Below are 22,015 nucleotides of genomic sequence, written 5' to 3' on the forward strand. Positions count from 1 at the left end.
CACAGAAGGCAGCATTCACGGAGCTGAGGCACAGGGGAGACCCCAGCATGCTCTCCAGTGGACCCGGAAGTGGACTGGAAGTGTTTCTGATCCACTTCCAGCTCTGCTGCCAAGCACGCTAGGGAGCCCCCCATGCTTCTGCGGGACACTCCATGCACCCCAGCATTACAGCATTCATGAGCCACCTGCTACCTAGAGGTATGTAGAAAAAACATTTAAAGCTGTGTCTATGTCCAAATCTCTTTGAATCTCTCCGGATGGTTCCAATTTGTTTCAGAGAGATTAAAGGGTCCTCTGATTCAGTTTGGATTTGGAGATTCGGCCACCGAATCAGACCGAATCTCCACAGAATCAAATCAGGGACCGAAGCTTCACACAGCCCTCGCAGATATTGTAATGGGTCCAGGTGGCCAGTGGGCCTTTGTATGGGCATGCAGGCTGCAGATTTTGTAATGGGTTATGGGTTTTTTTTCTTTGTGGAGTGATACTCAGAGTGTAGATATATATAACCTTAGATAGATAGATACATAGATACATAGATAGATAATTTTCCACCAAAAAAAGAAGTGTTACATGAAGTGGGCGGGTCTGGTCTGGGGCACATGGTGAATGCAGCACTTGTGCCAGGCTGCCCCTGGGCTGGATCCAACATGAGGGGCCAGTCTATAGGTCTGATCTGGACCACCCCTAGATCCAGTGTGTAGGGCTGGTCTGGTGCAGGTACGGCATGCACCATTCACCCAGCCCAGCCCCGCCCCATGCTCTGCACACTGGATCCAACATTGGCCCTGTCTAGAGTGGCCCCAGATCCATCATGCACAGCCAGTCTGGTGCGGGTGCCACATACAGTACATGCCCCAAACCAGCCATGTGCAGCCCATGCCAGATGGGCTCTACATGCTGTATGCAGCATGCAGGGCTGACGCCAGAACATGCTGCATGTGGCAGGTAGCACTGGGCCAGATGATATGTGTCCATGGGCCATATATCGCCATGGGCCATACCTTTGTCATCCCTGTTCCAAGGGTTAGAAGATCCACACAGGATTTGTGTTCCTAAGTCCTGCCCAGCTCCCATTTTAAGTGACTAAATTCAAAAGTGAGCCTAAAAACAACTTCTCCGAGGCTGCTTAACCCTGGAAACATCTAAAATCCATGGATTCCTTAGTTATTGACATTACAGTTCCTCATGAACTTCCATTTCCAGTTCTTGGTTTACACTCATACTTTCAAGACCTGACACCACCAAGAAGCAACAGATTTAGCCCACACCTAAAACCTGTCAAGAACCTCAGACTACGCACTCCTCTGCCTATATTATCTGAAGGGATTCATCCAATACATGTGCTTTGAGTCCTGCACCAAATACAGCTGCTTCCATCATCACCAGCAGTGCTTCCCTTTTCTGCAATAGGTGAAGGCTTATTGTAGGATGTGCAGCACAGTACCTAGACTCCTAGTAGCCCCATGCAAACTTTTAATATCAGGCCCCCTTTGCCAGAGATAATGATAATAATAATCATTATTTTCACCATTTTCAGGCCCCTTTCTGTCCAGGCCCCAGGCAGCCGCCCAATTTATCCATGCCTGTGTCTGGCCCTGAGGATGTAGGAGGCCTAGGTTCAATTCCTTCCTCTGCCTGAGGACATACAAACCCACATTCCCCATGCTGTAAGTTATTCAAGGTGAGAGCATTTCCATCCTCTGTAATTATTCTGTCCAAAGATTAACAACTATTTATGTACGCTTTAAATCTGTTCCCAATCAATTTAAGCCAGCCTGATAAAAACTTCTTTGAAGTTAGAAAATGGGGGTCTACACTGAAATATGCACTTAGCAGTTTAAATTTAGACCTTAGTTTTACCTGTATAGCAGTCCCAAAATCACAGAGCAGGATGATACTTAAACCCGTACTCAATTTGCACTTAAGTATGTTAGCCCACTTCTCAGCCTGGTAATAGATACCTGCTGACAATAAAGCAGGTTGAGTCTATTAATTAGTAACATTTTGTAGTGAAAAATGACCTTATTTTCAAAACAAAAACGTTCACATATACTTTAAGGAGGTTTCATTTCCGATTTATGAAACTGAAAACTTAAATAACTAGAATGTTGAAGTTTTAACTAATTTTAAATATTTTAACTAATATTCTTTAAAAATTCTTTGGTTTTCTGTCCCCCCACCACCACCCTTTTACCTTTTTCTGTTCTCTTTTTTTCAATGAATGAAAAGGAATGAATGCTGTTAAAAATGGAGGGATTTTATTTTCATCTATTCTTTTCTTAAACTTTTCTTTTTGCCACTCTAACTTTCCAAAAAATCCCCAATTTTGAGACTGTCAATAGGTATCCCTTTCCAAAGTTGGGGAAGTTTTGAATAATTAGAGTTGCAGGGGAAAAAAATCAAAATGTGGGAAGAAATTTAACACTGGGCACTGAATTTATCTTCTTGCATTTGGTCACAAAAAGAGGGAATGGAAAAAGAGATAAAAAATTAGGATGACATTTCAGTTAAAAAAATCACCCAAATGGGGAAAAATTGTAAAATACTGAAAACAAAGTAAAAATAATATTCTATTAGCACCTGTATGAAATTCTTCTTCCTTTTCTCAACCAGCATTTTGGGATGCCTTTTGCTATACCAGTAGTCCACTGTTTTATTTAAAGCTGGATTATCGAGTGCTTGAATGGGAGCACAACTCATTCTGATATTAAAATATTACAGCTAAAACCTTCAAAACATTGGGGACTCAGTGTTGGCTGAGATAATTGTGAGCTGCAGGTGTATGGCAAACCATATAATTACTGTCATTTCTAATGGAGTTATCATGTGGTTTCTGCAAAATAGCTTGTGCCAGTTCACAGTAACTGTACAATTAACTTCTGTGGCCAGTGATATTTCAAATACCACTGGTCTCCCCTGCTCCCCACTCCCCCTGCCCCTAGTACTTACCAGCTTGGAGTGGCTGCAGCTCCTTACCATAGCCACCGGGGACTGCCCAAATCATCAAAGCTCTCTGAATCTGTGCTGAAGATTTGGAGAGCTTTGAATCGATTCAGACCTTTAAATTAGTCCCCTGATTCAATTGGGTTTTGGAGATTCGGCCACTGAATCAGGCTGAATCTCCTCTGAATCAAATCACCACCCAAAGCTTCGCACAGCCCTACTATTGACCTATGTCAGTCTGTAGATAGTAGTGAGACTTGTGCATCTTTTTAGACTCCTAATGAGCCAAATGCTGCTTCAGAATTAGGAATAAAGGTAATTACAATGGTGTAAAATAGGATGAAATGGAATGATCAGGCCAAGAACTACTGATTTTTTATAGAGAAACATTCATCTTTTGTAGATCAATGCAGGAAAAGGAAAGCATTTTCATGTAGTCCATCTGTCAGTGCCTTGTGGCTGTGATGACAAAATGTTAAATGTGACTTTTCATTTGATGACTTTATACATGCAGAATGCCACTTGCACCAGTTTGCATAAAAACTGCCTTGGGTTAGCTGTACAAAATGCCCTTGTGCAGCAATTACATGTGTAAATTTTGTATATAAAAAAACTCCAGCATGTTGGGTTGCACTATATATGATCTTGTACCTGAAGCCAAATTCTGCTCAGGTAAATAGAAGTGACCTAGAGAATCCAGACTTAATACACGTTCCTTTATGCAAACTGCTAATGTAAATAGCCTTGTAAATAGCAGGAGAAAATACCTGCCCATTGTGTCCAAAATTCTCTGAGCAAGCCAAATGTATAAAAACTTATTCCCTACTTGACCTAGGGACATGGTACACCCATAGCACACACAATACTATCTTTTATGTTTTGCATGAAAGAATATATTGCAAATGAATCTTGGTACAAAGTTTAAATAAAGAATTACCAAGTAATAATTAACTCAACATGCCATTTATTATGATGAGACACTGGGGTAAGGTCTGTTTCTTTTTATGCTTCTAACAGAATGTTCTCAGTTTAGAACAGGTAAGACCAGTTACTCAGAGGTCCCAAAAGACATAGTGTTCTCATGATAGCTTGATGCAATATTTATTGATCTATTTTTTGCTCTTTTTGACCTATTTATTTCTATCACAGGAAAAGGGATGTGCCAGACATTGTGTTAGAGACACTTGCCTTGTGGGACCTGGGATCACCTTTTTTTAGGTCATGAAGTATGCAGAATCTTATCCTACCTCTCTGGTAGGGCATTTTGTTGCTAGCATAGTATAAACTGGTATGTTAAAAGATTTGCTGCAAGCTTGAGAGAACTAGGTTACTGCAGGGCAGAATAAAGAATATTGTGGGAAGCTCATGCTGTGCCTTGATCCAACCAGATCACAGCAACACAAGAATAAATCAGCCCAACATGTGGGGAAATGAATTCAGAGATGTATTATATGTTACAAGTGACTCAGACCCATCATCTTACAGTTGAGGTACTTGTCTGTTTTAACCTCATTTCCTGGCAGACCTTTCAATGACTTGTATACAAAAAATGTTCCCCAAATCCATTAGCCTTCCCCGAGGTTAGAGGGCAGGATTTGTCTGACTGAATTTCCAGTGTGGAAATCTGAGCACCAGTTTGTGAAAAAACTAGAAACCTGAAAGTCAGCCTCACCTCTTACTAGATACTTCCTTCATAGCATTATGCAAATCATTTATCATTTCAGCTTTTCTTTCATTATTATTCCTTGTGCTATTTTCACAACTGGGTACCCCAATCAAAAAAATCAGAACCCACTTTGGCTGGGTGCTATGCAGACAAATTAAAGGAAGACAATCCTTGCATCAGAGATCTAGCAATCTTGTTGTCAGTATAACAAAGGCTTGCCCCAGGGGTGGCCAGGATGCCCCCGCTGAGCACTTAGCTTTTGTTTCCCATTTCCTTCTAGCATACTCCCCTTCTCCTTTCCTGCCACACCTTGCTATAAATATGTATCTAGAAATGGGAGGTGCTCCAGAGATCCCTAAGCAAGATCTTATCCACTAATAAGCTAATAATAACTGCAAGTCTAATAACGGCTCATCACTTTAAGGGCTAAGTTTGTAGTCTCCTTATCTCCCCTTCTAGCCATGCCCGAGCCTCACAGATATCACCAATCAATCAATTATCAGCATCGATTTCATGGGCCTTCAACCCCAGTCTAAATCAGTCAAATGGGTCCTGGGTGCTCTAGCCCTGTTCCTGTATCCCTCTTTGAATGCTTAGCTCTCTCCATCCATCTTGGACCCTCCCTGGGCTCCCTAGCCTCTTCTCCACCCTACTCCCATATTACTACCCATAATACCTGCTAACCACCAATTGCTGGGACCTCCACCTCCTCGATCTAAATTTAGTCTCAATCTAAACCACTGATGCTACCCCGGCCCCTAAGGCTGTATTACCTACAGGTATTCTGGGTATCCCTCAGTAGTCTCTCTAGCTTGCTCAGGAGCTTTTCCTTCCACAACCACCAGGCTCCTTCCAGGCTACACTGCCTGCCCCAACTCAGGACAAGGGCTTATAAGGGAAGGCCCCCTTCCTATCCCTTCCCTCAAGTGTCACCTGAGCCTTGTCTGCAGCCTTTCTCCTCTTAAAGTAACAGGAGCACTAAGCTCCCTGCTACAGTCAGACACAATGCAAAAGATAAATGGGGTAGGAGTGGGCTGTAAGCATGGGGAAAATATAAAGCAAACAGAATTCCCTCAGAGCTCACTAGCTGCTTAACCAATGCCAGTTGGCAATGGCATATAATAGTGATACCTAGCCCTTGGCCTGTGGGACAGATCCAACCCACAAGACCATGTCATCTGGCCTTTGGGTCTCCCCATGGGTCTAGAAATTTGTCAGTGGTAAAGCAGTAGCAGTGTTAATTGCCACTCCCCTGCTGCCAAATTTCTGGTCTGGTGAGGAAATCTGCAGGCTGGATGGTGTGGCCCTGTATGCTAGATTGCATTGATGCATAGGGAGGTGGGCACGAAAGGCCATTCTGTGATCAGTTCTGGTGTGTGGGGTCAGCCTGGCACGTGGCTGAATATGGCATGCAGAACTGGGCTGATGCATGGCTGGATCCAGTGGACAGAGTCAGGCCATGCGTGGGGCCAGGCTGGCACACTGGATTACATCCAAAGGGTGACTCTGCACACTAATCCTGCATGCAAACCAACCCCATGCCACTCATCTGGTCTGGGGGGCAAAAACATTGAGCACTGCTAAGTTATAGAAACCACAACACAGGCAGATTTGGAGATGGAATTAAGAAGAAGATAATGTATTTGGTTTTTGCATTTCTTATGCACAAGGAAAAGAGTGGGAGAAAGAGCTGAGATTTTTGTATAGCACCTGTCCCTCAGACAAGCATAGCTGCTTAGGAGATTGTATTAGGTGACCAACTCTTAATTTAATACCTTAATTGCAATAATATGTACTGTTATGAAAGCACACTCTGATAACTGGCTTCAGAGTATTTAATAACTGTAAACCAGGCAGTAGTTTTAATTTTCATCACTCATCTGTAAATATGATTAATCTCGTATATCCTAGCTTTTCTGTTTATTCTGAAATTGACTTTGCTCCAGTGCAGCTGGTATCCAGGAAACAGAACTTTATGTTGAAATCTGATTTGCAGTTACTCTCATCATATAACCTCACAGGAAGAAAAATTGAGATTTGTTGTTGCAAACTCATGGATTGCAGTTCATTTTAAACTAGAGAACAGGGAATGCATTGATACTTTGTGTCTCATAAAATCCCAATCTATCTTTTTAGTTTCAGATTTCACCAGGTTTTTTTTTAAATTAATTTGAAATTTTTAGGGCAGAAAAATATAGCCAGTATTTGGGATCCAGTTACATAGGATGTTTTTATTTACATAATGTTTTATTATTTATGTCTTATTTATTTATGTCTAGAATTAAAAATTACCTGGAGCTGAGTGAATTTGTGAATTTGTTTAAATTAAATAACTGATGAGATTGTGAAAATTTAAGTCATGGTGAAAGAAAAAAGTTTCTATGTATGATGGAAAGTTTTAACAAGCAAGGGAAGTTTTAACGTGCAACGTAAGACTTTTAATTTGTGTGTTTAACGGGAAACCAAATAAAACATCACAGAGTTCTTAGAGACCATAATATAATTTAGAAATACAATCATATAATTCAGAAATACAATCATACAGCAATGTAGCGATCACATGAGTCTACACATTTTGCCGTAGCAGCGTCCTCTCCCATTGTAGCACACTGCTATGGTGAAGTAGCAGGAAAAACTAACCATGCACTGTGCACACAGTGCAGTATGGGTGGTTGCTACGCTTCCATAAGGAAGTAGTAAAGCATGGCTCTGTAGGAACATTGCCATAGAGTGACATGTAGACGTGCCCACTGTTACTCAAAACACCAGTGGTCCTTCTCTGATCTCTTTTCCTTCTCACAACCAAATCTCCTCATCACCAGTCAGCAGACTCAGTGAGGATCAGGACTTACCCAAATTCTATTTGTATTACACAAACATTATAGATTGTCTTCTATATAATATCCCTTTTATATCTTTGGGAACAAGCCCTGATTAAGTGGCTGAATATCTTTCATGTTTCATTATATTCCGCATAATTTACCATCTTCTAAGATAAAACAATAGTAAGATATTTGGACAATAAATTCTTCCATTTTTATTGTTTACAGATTAGCTTAATTCAGTTTGGGGAAATAAACTGAATAATTTCCATCCCTCCCCAGTACAGCAGAAAGCTAAATGAATAGTTGTTCAAAAAAGATAGGAAAGAATTTCTACTGTACATAATTTTTATCAGTAGAAAAGGACATTTTTAAAGGTCAATAATTACTACAGTACGTATCTTTACTGTTTTAATGCATTCCGTTTATTCCCCCACCACTATCTATTCTTCATGATTTTAATAGAACTTAATATGCTCAGATAACCTGGCCACCTTGCCCAAATATGGATTTAGGAGCCTTACTTGGGCATGAAATGTTGACCACAGGGTATATTCAGAGCTAGGCATTAATCAGGATATTTTGCATTACACATGCTTTACAAATTGTTATACTAAGCATAAAAGAGAACTTTTGGAATACCATATTAGAATGACATGGTGCATGGGTAAAACGTGCATTTCTATGTACAGTTTTAGGCTGTACAATCTATAATTTCAGTACCGCACTGAATTAAAAAGAGGAATGAGGCTTCATGGTAGGATGCAGGGGCAGATCTCAGGGAAGGGGCAACAGTGCAGTTGCACCTCCCCCTTTGATTCATGCACCACCCAAACTTTAAAGCCATCTACCTGGGAAGAGCAGTGACATTTCTGTTCCAGCAGTGCTGAGAGAGTCAATTGATTTCATGGCTTGTTGTTATCTCCCTGATTCCTGCTAATCTTTTTCCACTCCGCTCTCAGAATTGCTCTTATTAAAGTGCCAACCTCACCCTAAAACCTTCTACCCCAGAGTATGTGTAAAAACAACTTCAGGTTTTAATTTTATATTAGGTCTTTGTCTCTCAATGGCTCTTCAAAACACTTTGAGATCTCCAAGTTGAATATATTGGATCTTCAAAACATAAAACTGTTAAAGCTTATTTAAAAAAAAAATCCCTCCGACTCCACCACACTCTAACTTTTGGGACACGCTGATAATGATATCTGAATGTTTCCTGTTTGTCTACAAACAGTTTGTGCTTGCAGTGAGGATTTTTGCGCTGCAATGAATGTCTCATGCCATGGTTCAGCAGCTAAGCCAGACATGTTTCAAATTAGCAGCTCAGTAGATCTATCTGTTATGCTGCTAGCATTGCATCAGTAACTCTTCTAGTGTTACACTTGCTAAAGGTGGAACATTCCTGCAAAAGATCTTCTTCACAGACAATATTACCTTACTACAGGAGTAACTCCTGAGCTACTGAGTACTCCTCCTCCTAAGGGTGGCACAATACAGCCATTCATACTTAGCACTTACTGGCACTTTTCATCTTCAGTGCACTTTACAAACAATTATTTAATCCTTGCACCACCCATCAGTGGTAGGCAAATTTTATCCGCATTTTACAATGGGAAATCACAGGAAGAAATAGTTCAGTAATCTAGGGAAGGTAATGCAACCAGTGTCTGAGGCAAGGCTGGAATGCAGGAGGGTGTAGCTCTCAAGTACACACACTACCTCACTCAAGATGTGTCACCCATTGACTGAAGTATTTGATCACTCATTAATGGTTATTCCACCCTTCTTCTAGATATAGAATCTGTTTATCTGTCCACAAACACCTTTCATTTTAAGCCAGCTAAAACCAATTCACACATGGCAACCAGCAGCAAGAAGCATAAAAATCACATTACTAAGCAGCATGCAATGTTTAGTTATTATTTCAGAGCAAGAGAATTGAGAACATGTGTATGTCTGAAGTAGGGTCTAAATTCCCCAAACAGTTTAAATCTAGGTTTGCACGTTTTCAGCATTCACACCTTAAGGAGGGATTTGCACAGGGACTCAGAAGCCAAGGTCCCAAATTCTTTTGAAAATCCAGCTACTTGAAGAGGAGCTATGTTAAAATCAAAATGGCAACAAGCAGCTAGTAGGATGATTTTCTGTGTGTTTTCTCTGTCTAATTGTAAAGACCCCATGAGTTTATTTTATATTTAAATTGAGTTTACCATTTAATTTTGTGGGAATAAACTAAGCCTGGGAGGGTTTAGGACTTAAAAACCCATGGGGAAGAGGAGAACTCTGTAGAATTTTCTTCATTAGAGTTCTCTTTAATTCTTTTTACTGGGGAAGAGCAGGGATTTGACTCCCCAGATGTACAGATGCTAAGGATTTTCCCAGTTGTCAGGGAAACTATCAGATACACAATGTCACTGGAAGACCTTGTAGCTCTGCCATCCTTTTCTGGATCACTGATGCTAAGGACTCCCTTCTCTATGACTGCTACTAGCAATCTCTTCAGAATGGAAGGACTCTTTAGAGTAAAGGAAATTATTGCATCTGTTTGAGGTATTCATATTCCTGAATATTCCTCACAGGACAGGTGGAAAGGAATGTGTATCTGTGGGTATTTCTAAATATTTAGATCCATATATATCCAGGAATTGCTATGGTATCTAGTTCCTACCGAAGACACTAGAAAACACATACAAAACAAGCAGTATCCCTGTGCCATTGGAGAAAGAAATATGGTATAATAGTTTTTAACTCTAGTGGTAGTTTAAGATGTAGTTACAAGTGCTCATTTTGTTGCCATGGGAAGTAAGGTGCTAGCGCACTGGAATAGAGCCAATGCTCTGACACTTTTTCAGTAAGGGAGACCATGCCAGGACCTTACTATAGCCTTTTTATAACACTTCAACAGCATAGCAAGACCTTAAAACTCTTAATCAGCCAGCTGACAGTGATAGAGCAGCTAGCTAGTGTATAACTCAGTTTGTGAGGTGACAGGGAGCATCACTGGAGAAGCATTGAAGCAGCCTGAATTTCCATTGCCCATGTCATATCTTTTCTGTTAACTGAGGCTCCTGTGCTTCAGGCTAACACCTTCATCTACCATTCAATCCACTGTTAAAATATCCAAGATGTAAATACAAACCCCAGAAGGCTAAGAAATGTAAGATGAATTTATCTTTCCTTAGTGGAACAGCTTGGCAGGTACACTCCTGCACTTTTACTGAATAGGCCTATCCTCTGGATGGAAAGGAAATCTATTTTCAAGAGTGCTTAGGCCTTGATCACAGCAGGTACAACATCTAGGGCCTGGACTTGTTAATCAATAGCTGTGTGAACAGGACATTATTCAACCAAACACATCTGAACCCTCTGCCCTGCAAATATGAAATCCTTGCCAGGGAGCAAAAAAAAAGGTGAAGTGACTCAGGGGTCCAAGACTGAATTTGATTAATTTACTTGTTCCCTATTTTATTGGTTCCAAGAATAAGTGAAGGAATTTGGGGGAACATTAATTCTTATATAAAGGGTAGAATGACAGCACTTGCAGTGCAGGAAGAGATGTTTTCAGGGTGTGCCATTGCCTAGCTGACAATATCATTGTTGTTCTTTGTCCTACCCCTCTGTTAATGTCCCATCAGTCCTGGACTGTAGCTTGTCTATGACAAGCCCATTTTTGAAATTCCAATTTTGTCACAATTAAAGAATTAGGTACTGCTTATCCTGCTGTCTAGTTGTCTTTTTGATTATTTTTTTCTCTGTGTGTGGTGGACATGTGTGAGTAAGAATGGGGGAGGGAGTGCAAAAAACAGATTATGTATTCAGATTAACCATGTCTTTATAGACTGACTGTCTACCACTCTTTGAAGAAAGATTAAAACTCAGAGCAGCCAGGAAGGTGAGGAACTATTTGAGAATGCTAGGGGGAAAACTAAAAGTAGGAACCACAAGGTAAAGCAAGGGAAAGAGAAGCAGTTTGAACACCAGTAACATTTACTAGCACTGTATATTATTAGGCTGGAATAATCTTCCCTAAGGGAGTGAATAAAAGCTACATCATTTGAATCATTGCAAAATAGGAAATGTTAGGAAGTGTATTGTAGGGAACAATTCTGAAGTAGGAAAGATATGACATGCATCCTTGTTTCCTGCTGGGAATAGTGCATGCCTAAGATGATATAGGCCTACCTGTAGTGTCGACTATATGAAAGGCCAAAGCAACTGATACTTTCAACTGAACATAAACACATCTCAGCATTAGGTAATTAGATTAAAAAATAAATATGTTGTCTTTTCCCATTAAAACATAACCAGTGATAGATATATGATCATGTTCGCCAGGTTAATGACATAATTCTAATACAATGTGCAATTAGTCTAGCCCTACATTAATTACTGCTTGACACACCACTTGTATAATACTTTGTTGAACAGCAGGAAGTCAGTCTGACCTTAATTATTCCCTGTGAATAATCCCTGGGTTGTGACTAAGTAGTGACTTTTAACATGTAATTACTATAGTACCAGAACTATAGAGTTCAATGATTTATACTGGCTTAATTGTTTATACCCATTAAGCCACAGTCATGATAGGATCATCTTGGGTCTTTGCACAGGCCTAGAAACATGTGAATGTCCAGGAGGAGGACTAAATCTTTAGACAAAACTTGGAATAAAACTGGCCCCCAAAGCTAAGAGACCAAATTGTAATTCAGATCTAATCCTGGTAAGCAGTGCTTATCTGATGATAGATGACCTGTGTGAAGTGACTTGGTGGTCTCAATCCAGATGTTTCAAGGCAGTGCAAGACCATATGAGGACTATTCTAAGCATCAAGGAGCATCAAAAACCCTAAGTCCCCAACTGCTGGGCTTCTGCAATTAATGTCATATTCTTCCTCTTAGTTACGACTTTCAATTGCATGTTTTGGGTCATAAAACTATAATAAACATGCTGGGAGTTGTGTCTGTAGGAAATTGGAAATTGATTGTACTCTGGAATATGATAATTACCCTTCCTGTAAGTGGGTGGTATTTGGCAATTAGTATTTGTATGTAAGGGAGAGGATATGATTCTGCTTTCTGTGACTTGCACCTTTAAAAATAGGAAGCCCATCCCAGATAAGGGAACTCCTGAGAAATAATATGAAGCACACACTTGGTGCTGTCTATCTATCTATCTTTCTCATGGAGAATTAGACTTGTACTTTCTTTACTGTTGCTTTAATCTCCATAGAAAGCCAGGAACAGTAAATGCTTATGCTTTTGCTCTTCAGTAAAGGAAGAGACAAGCAAAGAAAAATACACATTTATAACTAGATATGATGTCAAGTATACTGTGGAGAAAAATCCTGAGCTATCTGGGGAATGGACAGGATATTCTACTACAACCTCTTAGCTCTAATTTCTGGGAGTCTATGAAATTCAGCATTTTATTGGGTAGGTCTGAGCAGAGCTTGCACATGTATATAACCAAATATAAATGTTTTGACCATCCTACAGTCAAGTCAGTGACACAAATGAGAAAACTGCAAATGCCACATATTGGAGCATTAGGCCCCAAGGAAGGACTTAGCAAGTTAAGAGCACTGAGAAAAAAAACATCAAGGCCATATGTCCTCAATTTTCACAGAAGTTCCCATGTATTGCCTGAGAAAGAAAAAAGGAAAGACTATATGTCATTGTGAGTGTGTGTCTGTGTGTGTGTGCACGTGTGTGTGTGTACATATACACACACATACACACATCAAAAGATCTTGCACAAGTTTAGACTAAAAATATCATTCCTAGTGAATCCCTATATTGGTCATTTCTTCAGATTATATCTAAAACACCAAAAAGAAAACAAAAAACAGTGAGGGGTTTCTTGCAAAAACCTTATGTGTAGATAAAGTTGAGATTAAAAAAAAGAGGATAGAGAGCCAGGACTCACAGGATCAGAGTCAGGAAGCACACAATCTATACAGATGCTGAGTGAGCAAGGTCAAACTGACACAGTTCGTCTTCTGGGCATGTGCTGTGCTCAGTTCAGGGCTGTGCCAAGCTGAAAGTATCCCCACCCCTCTTGTTTTTCCACATCTGTCAGCACCCTATGATAGTAAGTAATGATAAAAATTTTAAGTGAGAAGGTATCATTCTTAGGAATAAAGAGACTTTTTACTCGGAAGCCCTTAGTAATACAAGAGGAAAAATAAAGAAATGATCTCAAAAGCAGTTTTATTCTGAAGTCAAGAAAAATTGCAATCACTAAATTTTGAATGATCTAAATATATAGAAGCATACTGAATCTCCTCTAAACTCTGCTTCTCTAGCAGGTGTACAATGTATTTAATGTTCTGAATTCTGTATAATTATTACCTATTTATTACTATGCATACTATTTCTATATCTCACTAATAGCACTTGCAAAAAAGTGTAATTTAAAGCAAGCAATAAGTGCTAAATATAATTATTATTTTACCTAGCTCACAAACTCATTTCTAGTTTGCTTTTAAACTAGGAAATTAAAAACTTAATTTTAAACTAAAAAATTAAACTAAATTAAAAATAGTGAAGCCCTTATCTGGAATGTTGAAAGGGAGGCAACCAATAAAAGAGGCTGTACTGAAAAGATTTGGAAACAATTTAAAAAGCTAAACACTGCTAAGTTACTCTAGAAAGAAAGATACTTTACAAAGAACAAATCAAGATAATGCACAACAGACATAATTATCAAAAAAAGAAGTTAAAAAAAAAGAAAATAGACTACAGCTGCTAGTTAATGACTGCTTAAATGGCTGTTATAGGGTAGCAGCTAGTACCTAATCAAAAGCAGTGAGCCTCAGGGTGAGAAACTTTTGTGATATTATACTTACAGGAGCTATATCTTGGGTAAGTAAACTGATTGTACCAAGAATTAAGGAGTAGGGAATGGTGTGTTGGGTTTATTTAAGGAATGTTTGAAATGAATATTTTGAAAAAAAAAGGCAAAATGCTCAAGTGATCTTAGATTCCTAAGATATTCAGAGAGTCTTTAAAGGGACAGGGAGAAATGATGAAAGCTCTTAGCAGACATCCAAAAGTCACTTTCAATATCCTGACTTGGTAAAGCAGTTATAGAATGGTTAAACTCTTCATAAAACCTTGGAATTGGTCTCAGATTTTAGGGGTGGAGGAAGCCTCACAGACCTCTAGTGGAAATAATTTCTCCACTCCTCACCTCCCTTACGCTCCTCTTTCTTCATCCATTCCAGAGAGAGAGAGAGAAAGAGAGAGAGAGAGAGACTTGTGAGGTTTTCTTTTCTTCTTACCTGTGGAGGACCAAGGATTTGTTAAATGAGACTTCATATTCCTTATGAACTGCTGTTCTAAAGTGGGGAGTATCATAGTGGGTACAGACAGATGTTAGAGGCCCACTAACTCATAGTGCTTTACATAAAGCACCATGACTTAGAGTGCCCTCCCTGTCCCACCCAACAAACAGTTCTCTGTTGGGTTGAACAGGGGGCTGAAGCTAGCCTGCACCAGCTCAGGCCAGCAGACAAGAGCACTCCAATGGCCTCCAGGAGGCTGCCGAACCACCCCGCTCCCCAGGCCCACCCCTACCCCCAGCTCTGGGGCTGTCAGTAAGTGTGGGGGGTGAGGAGGGAGCTCCCAGCTGCTGAATGGCCAGAGCTGGGGTGGGGGGAGGCAGGGATCACCATCTCCCCCACCTAATGCCCTCACACCAAAGCTACCCCAGCTGGTGTATTGCGGGGAGCCAACTCAGGCCCATCAGGCAAGGGGGCTCAATTCTACCCTGCCCTCCCAGCTCTAGCTCTGTCTGTACTTCTAATGCTACATTTAAGCGAGTCAAAGTTTTGCTTATCTGTTCCAGGTGAGGAAACTTGTGCGAAGCTGCCCAATCACCACAGCTGCTTCATACAGTTATTCTATTGTCTGTGTACATCTGTTACCATTAAAAATCCTCTTCCATTTAACTAAGGTAATTTGGTGAACCTGGGGATAAACAAAACACATGAAGCTCTGACAAAGAAGCCGTATCTGCTGACCACTATGATATTAAGCAGACAGATACTGTCCAGACTTCCAGCCACTGAATTATGTATACCAGTTAATTAACCTTCCAAACATTTGCAAGGGAGCATTTCAAGAGACAACCATGATAACATGCCTGGAACAAATTACCTAAAGAGGTTGTGGAATCTGTCATTAGAAGTTATGCGTGGGTTTGACATGTATGTATGGGATGATTTAGAAATGATACTGCCTTGAGGGAATGTTAGATCACATGACCTCCTTAAGTCCTTCTAGCTCTGTTTTTTCTATAATTTGAGATGACTTTGACTCCTGTATGTGTCTCTCCCAACATTTTAACATGTTTTCTCTTACGTGTTTTGGACCACGTTTCTTGCTGGCAGTGTCACTTTTTCTCTTTACCTCATTACTCTAGTGCTTGTCTTGGGCTCTTTTCCAGCTCTTCTGGGGATTGTGCAAAATTTCTTGCTTATAGAGGGCAGCACATCTTCAGTATCCATACAGATAGATACATTCCTTCTAGGGCTGTGTGAAGCTCTGGTCCCTGAGTCGATTCAGTGGCGATTTGGCCTGATTTGGTAACTGAATCTCCAAATCCAAATCAGAGGACCCTTGAATGTCTCCAAATTGAATCGGAACCCTTCGAATGGATTCGGAGAGATTCAGAAATATTTGGACATTCAGATATAGAGACAGCTTTAAATATTTTTTCTGCGTACCTCTAGGTAACAGCTGGCTCCTGAATGCTGTGATGCTGGGGTGCATGAAGTGTCCCACAGAAGTGTGGGAGCTCCCCAACGTGCATGGCAGCAGACCCAGAAGTCAACCAGAAGCACTTCTGGTCCACTTCTGGGTCCGTCAGGGAGTACGTTGGAGGCCCCCCCCATGCTCCCCTGGCTCAGCAACTGATGCCTCCTGAGTCTGGCAGGGCACCTGGGGTCCCCTGCAGCCCGTTACCAAGCCAGAGGGATGCAGGGGGAGCCCCCAGCATGCTCCCCAGTGGACCCAGAAGTGGACTGGAAATACTTCCAATCCACTTAAGAGTTTGCTGCCAAGCACATGGGGGGGGCCCCCACACTTCTGTGGGATGCTCCATCTGCCCCAGCATCGCAGCATTCACGAGCCACACTGGTAACTCAAGGTATGTAGAAAAAACATTTAAAGATGTGTCTATGTCCAAATCACTGATTCTCTGAATCAGCATCAAATCTTCAGATTTGGATTTGACTGAATCAAATTAGGGACAGTGATCCGAATCAGCGAATCGAATCACTGTCCCCAATTCGGGCCAAATCTGAATCCAAATCGAATAAGGCTCTCATTGCACACCCCTAATTTCTTCCTACCTCTTCCCTATTTCTCTTACCTTACCTCTGATCGTCACTTCCTTTCATTCCCTTCCCCTTTATGCTTCTGCACATCATCTCTATTCACCTTTCACCTCTGCCTCCTTCCTTTTTCTATGAGGTCCTGAAGATGAAATTTGAACATGGTGTAGAATATAATAGAAGTGAAGGGAAGAAATCAGTCTGATTACTGTATCCTGTAAGCAAAGTTTCAGGATTTTACCACTGCAGTGTGCCATCACAGTCTGGTGTGGAAGGTCAGCATGTTTTTGCTTGTTTTTTGGGTTTTTTTACAGTGAAAGAAACACTTGGAATTTCTATGGAAATTACATGGATATCCTAGCTACCTTTGTATAGCTAGCTTTTGGCTCACTTGGCTTAACATTTCAGAAGATTGTTCTTGAACAACACCACGCGCCAGAGACAACCAGCACAATTACTACCGCAAATCAAATGGGGAGAAAGGCCTAATTTTTTTTGCTGCCATAGTGGTCTTGTACCATTTGAGCTACCATTCTTAGTTATTCTAGTTCCATATCCTCTCCAGTAGCCAGCCACTAGAGGGCAACACCACCTATTCAATAACTTGCACATTCAAAATGAAATACTAGGTTTGTTTTCTCTTCCCCAGATGGTCACAGAATACTAGTAAGTCCATCTGCTATAACCAGATCTCAAGAAAACATGGACTTGAGCCTCTAGGAAAACTTACCTAATTCAGCCCCTTCTAATTGTGTTTCCAACCCAAGTGCAGCTACACTGAGTTTTGTACTGAGTCTTTGCAATTGTTTTTACTATGCTGACCTGGGAACTGTGCCAAAGAAAAGCAGAATGAAAGCTACAAAATTTAGTCCATAAACAACAAAAATGCATAAGATTTGTTAAATTCTTTTGGGTTTCCAATTGGTACAGGGTTTTGTCCTAGTAGATGTCTTAAAGTTCTTTCCTCAGATTAGTTATTAATGTCTCAAATGATGGATCTTCTGCTAGTTCCCTACCATTTGAATTTAGCAGTGTTTCACCCCCAACTTTAAATTACTTAGCTGACTACAGAAAGTGCACTAGAGCTCCATAGCTTAGGGTTATCAGGGGAACTGAGGCTTATCATTAACAGAACAGAGAGGCAGTGGAATGAAGGAGCAGGTAAGTTAGCAGAGATGGTTATGTATGGCCTCTGCAGTGGAGTAAAGAAGTTTGAACTTCATTCAGTGGACAAAGCCAAATTAGTGAAAGGATTCAAAAACAGCTGGGTAGGAAGATGATTCTACTACTGTCTTTCCTACACTGAAGAGGATTATATGTGTGTATTGGGAAAGCATAAAAGTGGAGTTTGGTGTCCAAAATCATGTTACCCTTTTTTTTAAACAGCCACCACCAACATGAGGTTCAGAAATACTAGGGCTGATAAAAAAAACACTGAAGAATGTATCCCTTATTGTTGGATCAATTTTTTTCAAGCAGTTGCAAGAAATACCCATTTTTAGAATAAAAATGATCATTCCAAATATTTTGCCCCAGTATGTATGGAGTGAGAACTGCCTATCTCTGCTGACAGCAGTCAGCTCCACGTCAGTGTGATCACATAGCAGGCTTACTTGGTACAAAATGGTTGTGTCTACATGTGACACTGACTGCATAGTCATTACTGTGCAGTCATTTAGTACTTGGGATAAACAAGTACTACATGGCTGTACAGTAACCAGCATTACTGCACAGTAGTACCAGTGAATGTCTTTTTAGTGATGCTGACTGTGCCTCATGGTTTCTGCCATGTGATGCTACTGTACAATGGGGATTATTAAACCAATGATTATTATTCACTAAAACCTCAAAGCCACAAACGCTTACAGTAGGTGCACCCACATGTGCAATTAGGTAAAGAAATAAACTCTGGTGCAGTTTGTGCCAGAGTTTATTTCTCCTGGGCACATCATTTACACGTGTGCCTGGGACTGCAGCATGTGAAGCTGGGGTAGAACTACCCCAGAATGCCAAGAGGTCTGGTGGGGTCAGCCTTGGGTGCTGGATGGCAGCATTGGGAAGCAGACACGTGCTGGCTGGGATACGAGATGCTACAGTGTGGGGCTAGCCACCAGGCAGCCTCCCATGCTGGAGCACCCTCATGCCTCAGCCAGCCCTGGTCACCACCTACATGTGCATTGTGGTGGTGTAAATTACTTCACCATAGAATAGTACTTGTGCTGTCTGGCTGTGACCTGCTGCCAGGCACCTGTAACAGCTGACTGCCACCTTTAACAGCATGCACCCCCTTGGACATGTGGCCCCATGGCTGCATGCTGCCAGACCCAGACAGGGACCACACAGCCACCTGAGCTATAGTATGGGCACTACAGCAGAGCCTCCTGCACCTCTGGGCCAGCTGCCAGTGGGCTGTGGCAGCACTGCTGGCCTTTGTGCAGCACTGCTGCCATGTCTTCTGGTGCCCCCACTCTGCCAGCTGTGCAGCTATTGTTTAGAAGATGTGCTTATTGTGGGGGCCCACTTTGAACTGTCAAAACATGTCCTCCTGGCCCCAAATGGCCAGGAGGTCAGTCACCTCGTCTGTAGGGCTGTGTGAAATTTCACTGGCTGTTTCATTTTGACACTGTTTTGACCAATTTCAAAGTCAAAATAGCAAAATAGAAACAAAACTAGATCGCACCAGGGGCAGGGGACAGCCCAGCTGGGCTGCTTCCCGGTCCTCCACGCTAGATTGTGCTGGCACGATCTAACGTGGGGGATGGGGAAGCAGCCCAGCTGGGCTACTTCCCCACAAGTTGCCTCCCACCCCCGACATGATCTAGCATGGGGTACGAGAAACCAGCCCAGCTGTGCTGCCTCCCACCCCTGGCATGATGTAATGCTGGGGATGGGAAGTCAGCCCAGCTGGTCTGACTCCCTATCCCCAGCAAAGCTTGAAACGCAGCAAAACAACCTTTCTGTTTTAACAGAGTGGAACAGAACAGCTGTTTCGACTCAAAATGAAATTCGAGATGAAACACTGTTCCATTGAACCATCAAAACTCAAGGCAAAATGGAATGGTGCTGTTTCTCACAGCCCTACTCATCTGCCCTACAGCTGGGTCCCCAGTGCGGCCCCTGGGCAGGATCCTCTGCCTGGATCCCTTCACTTGCCTCACTGGCAGGGATCCTGGTGTTCCCTGTTTAAAAATTGCAAATTATCTGATTAAAAAAAACCCAAGTTCTCTCATTAAAATACCCCAAATCCTCATTCTTCCTGATTAAAATAAAATGCCACTATATAGAGAGACATCAGTTGGGCAAAGTTTTATTGGTATATTTACAATTTTAAAGCAATTCAGAAGCCTACTAGTGCCTCTGTCATTGTAATAAAATGAATTCCTAATATCTACACACTTTGGCATTTGCTTTTGGTTTTTTTATCATTGAAAAATCAGAGCTGCCCAGGCCCCCTTCCCTCACCAGGATGTGAGGTGCTGAGCAGCACTGGGATGCCAGTGCCCTGCCCATGCCAGTGACCCAGAGGCTATGCCTGCCACCCACTAGCTCCCTCCTGGCAGCAGCTCCATCCCAGCACCAGGACATGAGTCCAGCTGCAGCTGTCCCACCCACTGTTTTGTGGCTCTGAGAAGTGCCAGCCCTTGCTGTTCTGCTCTCTGTGCCTGTGCCCAGGCCCCAGCAATCCCCATACCTTCATGGGAAGCCCTTGACTGGGCCTTAGGGACTGGACTGGGCAAGCCCCTTCCCTTCCAGGCTGGTCTCCCCCTGCACAGGCTGCTCTAGGGGGGCAGGGAGTCTCTAAGCCTGGCTCTTGCAGCCTTTCCTACCTGGAGCGCTCCCCCATCCCCAACCCCCATCTCTCTCTCTCTCCTCTGCTGCCACCTCCATGCCTCCTCCCACCCCAGCACACCTTTGGGGGGGAAGGTGTGGGGAGGTGGGGATGAGGTTTGTGGACATGTGTGGGGGGTTTGTAGGGGAGTGGAGGGACTTGTGGGTGGGTGGAGGGTTTGCGGGGGCAATGTGTGCAGAGGTTTGGGGGTATGGCATTTATGGGTGGGTATGTGAAGGTGGTTTGTGGGTGTGGGGTTTGAGGATGGTGGTGTGGAGTTTGTGAGTAGATTGTGGTGGGGGTTGTGGGTGTGGGGGGACTGTGTGGGAGGGGTGGGCCCTCTGCCCTCCCCCCTCCACAAGGCACACAGCCCCTCCCCCACAGCAGCCAGCAGTGGGACATCGAGGCACTTATGGCCTGCTGCTAGCAGAGTCCCCTGGTGACGTGTCACCACCTGAGACCCAGGGGCTCCATGTGGTGCACAGAGCTGGCACACACGTTCAAACAAGACCAGGCTAGCTCTGGTCTCCCGGCACCATTAGTCAACTCTGCAGTAAAGTGCACATATAGATGCACCCAGTAAGAGCCACCTTAATGGAACCTGATATGACTAAAGATACATGACCGTAGACCTACCACTCTTTTTTACAGAGCAGAGTTTGAGTATGTAAATAGGTATATGTTGTTATCAGTAGTTTATCCAATAGTATTCCTTTTCTTTCACAGCAGAGGTATATCAGTTGTGTAATAAATGTAAGGTAGATGCGTTTTAAGTGACAAAGTTAAGAGGAATTTGAAAAAGCAAGAACAGCAACTTCTCTAAAATTAGAGTTGCTTGTTTATGGCAATGTTAGATGATGCATCAGAGAGTCAGAATTAGATTATGCAATTTATTAATCTTAATTTCCTTATGTGAACATTTCATAGAAGTTTTTCTCAGAGGTGTTGACATATAGTTCCTGAGATGGAAGGTAAAGAGAATAGAAACAGACAAGGAGAAAATGTGTACATGAGGGAACAGTTACACTAAAGCATGACAGAAAGAAAGAAAAGTAACACTGCTACTGCTTTTTGCTTTTATGCAATGCTGAAGATTTCCAACAACTCAACTACACTAAAACTTGTGATTTACTAGCCAAGGTGTGGACAATAGAATTAGTCAGCATCTTAGCAGCTTGGTTTTTTTTTCTTTCTTTCTTTCAAAAGTGGGGGGAAATTATCATATTTCATGTCTCGTTTTGTAATTGTTGGGAAAAATCCACCACTCTCTTACTTCCTCCTCTCTCCTTTGTCACCTGGAAAATATTTATATCAAATAAAAAATAGAGAAAATAGATTTGCCCACAATTTTAAAAGGAACAAAACAGGATCTTTGTTTACCATGAGAAGTTTCACTGTCATTGAAATCACATTTT

The sequence above is a fragment of the Gavialis gangeticus genome, unplaced genomic scaffold (genome assembly GCF_001723915.1).
Source record: "Gavialis gangeticus isolate Ggan-Ray unplaced genomic scaffold, GavGan_comp1, whole genome shotgun sequence".
In the NCBI taxonomy this organism is placed as follows: domain Eukaryota; kingdom Metazoa; phylum Chordata; order Crocodylia; family Gavialidae; genus Gavialis; species Gavialis gangeticus.